The sequence below is a fragment of the Pinus tabuliformis genome, chromosome Q, assembly GCF_031772625.1.
Source record: "Pinus tabuliformis cultivar Carrire ecotype Pingquan chromosome Q, CPIR1, whole genome shotgun sequence".
NCBI lineage: Eukaryota > Viridiplantae > Streptophyta > Pinopsida > Pinales > Pinaceae > Pinus > Pinus tabuliformis.
Window position 1 is genome coordinate 916,775,334 of NC_142296.1, and position 7,694 is coordinate 916,783,027.

Consider the following 7,694-nt stretch of genomic DNA (forward strand, 5'->3'; position numbering starts at 1 on the left):
ACTGAGAAGTATTTTCCCAAGAAAAAGAAATATTATCCTTCCAGGAAAACTTTCAACAAAAGAAGAGTAGTGTTTAGGAAGAGGTCAAAACCTTCAAAGAAAGTTACTTGCTTTATTTGTGGGAAAGAAGGTCACTATGCAAATGACTGTAGAGAGAAGAAAGATAAGAAACAAATGAAAATTATGGATATTTTCTCTACAATTCATGATCCGAAAGAATGGGATCTTATATCTCATTCTGAAGGTGAATATTTTGAGGTTTCTAGTTCCTCTTCATTTGATGTTGAAGAAGATATTCCTGATATAAGAAGAATAGATTTGGATGACAGTTCCTCTGATTCAGAAGAAACTTTTATTCCCGACATAAAAATGTTTTACAGTTCTTCTGACAATTTGCAGATGAAGATTGCAATAGTCAAAGCTGAATTGGATCAGCTCGATCCAGTCCAGTTCACTGCAAGAAGGAGATTGGCAGAAAAAATTGAAAGCCTAGAGAAACAACTACCTTCTGGGAAGAGGAATAAAGAAAAATTCACAGATGAAGAGTTAATAGAAAAATAATTTGATTCCCTGTTCATGACACTCCAGACAAAAGAAAATTCATCATCAGATTTAGGTATGGATAAAATAAGTTCTTTAAAGAATAGAATAGGACAATTAGAATCCTCAATTCATCATACTAGATCAGAGATGATTCAGTTATCATCCAAGCTCCAAATTCTTATCTCAGATTATGATGATTGTAATTCCAAATTATCCAGTTTGTTGCTTAAGAATGCTTCAGAAGAATTCCCTCAAAAAGATGCCAGTATAGAAGAAGTCAAAGTAATGGGAATTGGAGATAGAGTGGTAATTCCTATAAAAATCAAACTGCCAAAAATAAAAGAATACACCCTTGACGCTCAAATTGATTCTGGAGCCATGAGTAGTTGCTGCAAGTATGGTGCAATTCCTTCCTATTATTGGCAGCCGACTAAATTGCAGTTTCAAGCTATTACAAAAGATGTGATGGAAATCAATCACATAGCTCCTGGTTTTCCAATTTGTTTGAATAATGTCCAAGTAAAAGTTACATTGTACAGTTTCGATACAGGTTCTGACTTTCTTCTAGGACAAGATTTTTTGAATGATCTATTGCCTGTCACTTTTGGTAAAGGCACAGTCACCTTCACAACTCCTGAAGGACTAGTCAGCTTGCCCTCTTCTAGTGATTATCAAATAAGAGTACAACCGACAGACCAAGATTTAGTCCACCACAGTCTCCAAGATCTAACCAAGATTAACAGAATTGTCAAGAATGCAGAACTCCATGGTCCTAAGACTTTGGAGAAAATATCAGACAAGCTCCGGAAAGATTGCACTGCCTCTAGGCCTGATGCATTCTGGACCCGAGAAAAGTATTTTGTGGGCCTTCCTTATAAAGAGAATTATGTTCCAAAGCCACAAAAAGCCAGTGCTAATCATATGAGCCCCTCAGAGCAAGACTTATGTCGACAAGAGATAGCAAAATTATTAAAACAGAAATTGATAGAGCCTTGTAAAAGCCCTTGGGCTTGTCCTGCATTCTATGTGAATAAACACAGTGAGCAGAAAAGAGGTAAGAAGTGGCTAGTCATCAACTATAAAGCTATGAATGATGCCTTGTTACCAATCCGCTATCCTTTGCCTAACAAAGAGCTATTACTTGCCAAAATTGCTAATGCCAATGTTTTCAGCAAATTTGACTTAAAAAGTGGTTTCTGGCAGATAAGAATTCTTCCTGATGATAGATACAAGACTGCTTTTACAGTCCCTTGGCCAATATCAATGGACTGTAATGAATTTTGGTTTGAAAAATGCTCCATCAGAATTTCAGAAAAGGATGGAAGACATTTTCAGTGGAGAAGAGTACATAATAGTCTACATAGATGATTTGCTTGTTTTTAGCAGAGATGTAAATAGTCACAAGGTCCATTTAGAAAAGTTTTATGAGCTGGTTTATAAGCATGGTCTCGTTCTTTCAGATTCAGAAGAAAAATTTCAGATTGGTAAAGTCAGGATAGATTATTTGGGACTGCATATAGAACAAGGACATGTAAATCTGCAACCTCATGTTCTAACCCATTTATTGAAATTTCCTGATGTTATTTCAGATATTAAAACATTGCAGAGATTTCTTGGTTGCCTGAATTATATAAGACAGTTTTATGAGAAACAAGCAGATGACACAAAAATTCTTCAGAAAAGATTGAAGAAGCAAGCAGCAGGATGGACAGAAGAAATGACCAATGCAGTCAGAAGCATTAAAAGCAAAATCACAGATTTGCCAAAGCTTAAGCTGCCAGATACTAATCTTCCATTTATTCTTGAGACAGATGCTTCGGATCATACTTGGGCTGCAATATTGTTGCAGAAGCATGGGAGAAAAGAACTGGTGTGTGCCTATTCCTCAGGTACATTTGATGATACTGAAAGAAAGTATCCTTCTTCACATAAGGAGATACTAGCTGTCAAGAGAGGAATAAAACGGTTTCATTTGTTCGTAAAATGTGTCAGATTCTTAGTCAGATCAGATTTGAAGCATATGAAGAGCACTTTGGCAAAGAAAAGACTGCTTGAACAAGGAAGTACCAGATTATTGAGATGGGCATTATGGCTTGATGGTTTTGATTTTGACATAGTCTATAAATCTGGTGCTGAAAATTATCTTGCTGATATGCTCACAAGAGAAGGTTCACAAGAAATTAAAGAAATCAAAATGTTCAGGCCATTACGATAGGATGAAGCATCAAGTTTAGTCCAATCTAGAAGAGTCAGTCAAGTAATAGTTTGTAGTCAATGTCATTACCATTTCTGTTGGGATTGTTTTGTAAAAAAGTTTGAGTCATTGCCATTAAGTCTTAGGGAATTAGTTCTGCAAAAATGGTTTGAGTCTGAGGATAGCATGTGGTCATATGCTAGAGAGCTACCATATAGAGAGAGACCTTGGAGAGTTTATTATACTTTGTCCAGAGAAGTGGAGCCTTCTTATCTTGCATTCATCCAGAACACTGACTAGACTTGGCATGATTACTTTACCATTCATCAAAAAGCCAGAATACATGGGTCTGTCAAAGTCATTTTCTTTGCAATAAATATAGATAGTGTTGTCAATTGGTGGAGTCCTTGGTTCAAAGTCTTTCTGATCAAATCTATGCCGAGAATCAATTGGATGTTAGAACATGATACTAAGTGTACTCTTAGTACTCTAATGTGGGAATTGCATATAGCCGCTCAGAATGATCATGTCATAGAATTCACATTAGTTCATCAGGATTCCTTGGTAGTTGCAAATGAAGAGGACCAGTCTTTCAGTCTCCTTGTAAGTTTCCAGGGTAGGATTTCTGTCGATGAACAATATAGACCCCAAAATTTGTATTCATTCCCATTTTATTGTTGTTTCAGAGAATATGATCCCCCATGGCTACATATCCCTAATGAAGTTTTCGCTCCAGAGTTAAATGGCTTAGCAGATCATGAGGAAAGAGAAAACAGTGACTGATTGCAGAAGATCACTCTAATGAAATCTTTGCATGTCACTTCAATTGATATAGAATAATTGCTTTTGGTTTCCGTGGGATTTGGTCCAGTTAAAAAATCTCCACTGTGTAAATACTTTTGTCACTTCAATTGATATAAAATAATTGCTTTTGGTTTCCGTGGGATTTGGTCCAGTTAAAAAATCTCCACTGTGTAAATACTTTTGTGAAAGAGCCGATGTCCTAGATTCCGGCCAAATTTGTTTTCCATATGTCAAGATTCGGTCCCCATATGGCTTAGCCTTTAAGGGATGAGATAACAAGTGGTTGTCCCCACTTGCCCGAATCTTTGCTTTTAGTACATTTCTTTAGTCAGTACTTGTTTCATGTACACCTCATTATTGTACTCCTACATTCGGACTATGATATCTTGCATGATAATCTAGCCGAAAGCAGATTCTTCTGGTTTCCAGTTTCCAGTAAAAGTTATGACCGGATTACTGGTTCAAAGGCTATATATTACTGGGCCTTGCATTGTAAAATTCATTCGGAAATTTATGAAGGATTTTTCTGGCTAAGTGTTATCGTTATATCAGTTTCATTGATATTTGAGTTTCATTCTTGTTTTCTAGTTTTGGTATTAAGTTCTATAGCTCCTTGCTCTGCATCTGCGAGATTTATTCTTGAATTCCTTTTCTAAAAACAGAGACATCCATACCTGGGTTCCTGAGTATTACTTTCCATGATTCACTGTGGAATTCCTTGTTTTTGAACCATCTTTCACCATGCCTTGGAAGTTTTGTAGCCTTGGTTATGAACGACTCAGTTACTACAAACTTAATATCTCCAATTTCTACCTTTGTGCTATCAAAAGACATAGCAAATGATTTTGTGATCTCTTTATGAGAACCATCAAATTTCTCGATGAATTTGAGCCATCCAGCATTCTTCAACATTTCTTTGAGTTGTGGGTATCCTTCCATATACTTTTCTCCTACTGGTTCTAATCTGAAAATGAGCCCCATGCCTTCTACTATGCAAAGTTCCTCAACCTTCAGCATTACCCTTCTTGGTCTATGAAATGGACTGACTGTGAATATGGTGAAAGGAATTGCAGGTTTGCATGAAATAAGTAGATGGTAAGGGTTTTGGAGAAATGTGGACAAGTATGTCACGTCGTAGTCATGATCGTTAAAAACAATGAGGGAGTTAATTATGGATCGTTATGTGAAAAAAATGGAGGATGTGGTGGATATGTAGTACGATAGAGATTGCGATCAAATCAAATGATGATTTGTCAAGGAAACATATGAATGCCCATATTATACATACTTTATGTTCTAACCTTTCTATTTAAAATAAATTTTTACACTTTACCTCTTAGAACTTAACCTTTTCATTTGTTGTTTTCTTTGATGTTGATCCATAGATACCCTTCTTAGCATATCAGTCTTCAAAACAAGATTCTTCAATTCCCTGCAATCATCATTTGTTTGGAACAAAGCTGCGGAATGGTATATAGTTGTAGAATCAGATTAGCTGCAGAAGGGAATTAGTTGCAGAACATGATAAAGATGAAATATGGCTATGGAGCATGAATGTGAAATGAAATGAAAATGGAATATAACAGTGAAAGGGAATGAAAGTCAAGTGAGATGAAATGAATTTGTAGATTAGGAACTGCAAATGAATGTAGCTTTATGTCACTACTTATTACAGAAAGAAAATAGGAAATATGGGATGTCATAAATCTCTTATTTTCACCCTATATATCCTGTATAAGTAAGCCAATGAACATTTGGTTTCCAGACTTATATATATATATATATATATATTATTATTATAGGAAAAACTAAGTTAGTGGAGAAGAAGAATTCTTCTTCACCAACTTCATTTTAGTGTTATCTTGGAAAATTCTGACAAAATCCTCCCTTGAATTTGTCTTATGATATATCTTTAACTGATGACCATTCGCAAGAAGAGGTACCTTTTTTTCATCTATTTTCCTTATTCTCATTGCTTCATTATTAAAGACTTCTTCAATATCATATGGCCCAAGCCAATTAGTCTGAAACTTCCCTTGAAAATCTTTGAATTTTGAATCGAACAAGCCCATAGATTGGAGCAACTCAATGAGCTTGATGAAATCAGGCAAGATTCAGTTCAAAGAACTAGTTTAGTCCAACAACAAAGGGCTTTGAATTTTGATTATTAGATGCATATTAATCAACAATATACTATAAAAATTCCTACTCGAGGTGTAGATTGACACAACTCAGTGAGAAAAGGGGTTGAGTTAGCTTATTAACTTTCCAAAAGCTCAGTGAGAAAAGGGATTGAGTTGGTTTGTTACCACTAATTAGATCAAGTTTCTCGGCCAAGTAGTAAAACCCTAACTTGTTGACTCAATCAAGTCATCATCAAGCATGATCCCCATTTCAAAAAAGAGAAGTAAATTAAAATAAAAAAAGAAAAAAAACTAAACCTATCTCACCTCTTTAGAAGCCTCCCTCACTTCATTTACTTAATGACTACTTATATGTGTTTTGTTAAGGGTTTGAATTTGATTAGTGAGAAGACATAATCTATTGTTGGGGACAATTTCACTGTTTAAAGAGGAAGCATTTGTGATCTTTGTCTACGCATTGGTTTGCATATTGAATAAGAAATTTGTCAATTTTTGCACCCTTTTAGACTTGAGTTGCCCATTTTTCTCATTCTAATAAAAGTTTCTCAAAAAATTTATTGTTGATGTAATTTTTCATATTTTAAGCTCCAACACGATTAAAATCAACAAACTTTTGAATTTCGGCAATTGTGGTTTTATTCTAAACCTAATTAAAAATTTGATAAGTCTTATCCTCTTTTTTTATTTATAGTAGTTATTAAGGTGTCTTTACGTAGTATAATTTCACTTGTGGTGACAACCCACTTTTTTTTGTCAAAATGTCCCAATATGTGCATTATTGCTTATATTGATGGTTAAAGGAGATGTTTGCTAAAGAAGAAAGAAATGACTAATGAAAAAAATAAACTAGGAGAAGAGTTTCCTTAGGTCATCTATGCTTATAAAAATGTAGTGCATGCAATTATGTGTGCATTATTACTTCAACTATAGGGGAAATGATCTTCTCCATAAAAACAAACCTGGAGAGAATTTCACATATTAGTTCTAGCACACAATGCAATGGAGATGTTGCAAAGCCTTCTTACTATTTATCAACCCTTGATAACAAAAACACATGTGGTGTAGGCCATCATATGTGCATTCATCCTTCACCTATAAGAGAAATAATGGGATCCTTTTACATAAGAAAAAATCAAGAACACTTTGTAGATATCAGTTCCAACACCAACTAAGATGGAGGGAATGTTAAGCCTTCTTATTATTTATCAACCCTAGATAACACAGACACAAGTTGACTAGGAATTAACAAGATGTAGTTTTACAATTTTAGATGTTGGATGCACATTTTTCATGATGACATGCACCTAAGTATTCTGAGCGGTGTTTTTACCTCTTTCGTATTTTTCCTGGATAAGCCTTTCTAGAGAGAAAATGTAAGCGACACTTTCCAATTTGTATTATTACATTGAAGCAAATTCATCTCACAATTTGCAAAGGCTACCCTTCCGGTAAGATGTCGCAGATAGAGAAACGATCCACTTGGTTAGGCAAGGGAAAATATGAGAGGTGAACAAATCCATTTTGGAGAGAGGAATGCTAATGGCGAATAAAAACACCTCAACTTTTCCAACCAACCAAGACCTTTCATGTTGACAATTGTAAAGAGGTCAAGGGATGTTTTTGTTTAATTTTTGGGTTGGTAGAAGGCCCTAGGAAAAGGAATCCAGGATAAAGATCGTGTGAGTAGGCCAAGAGCATAGAGACGTTGAAAGAGTACCTTAGAAGTTCACCTTTAAAGAATTGAAGAAAAGGATATAAACAGGGAAAAAATAAGGTTACAAATACTAAGCCTCCTCTCCTTTTCTCAGTAGAGCTGCTTGAGGTCTAGAACTTAGCCAATACACTTTTGTACTAGATTATTCATATTACAAAGCCCAATGTTGGGAACCATTTGGAGATCTATAGTTTCCTACCCTGTTGTTCCTCTTCGCCTATGCAAACAAATTATTTTCATAACAAAGTATGAACTTAATTAAATAAAGGATGAGATATCACATTTAAAGCATTTA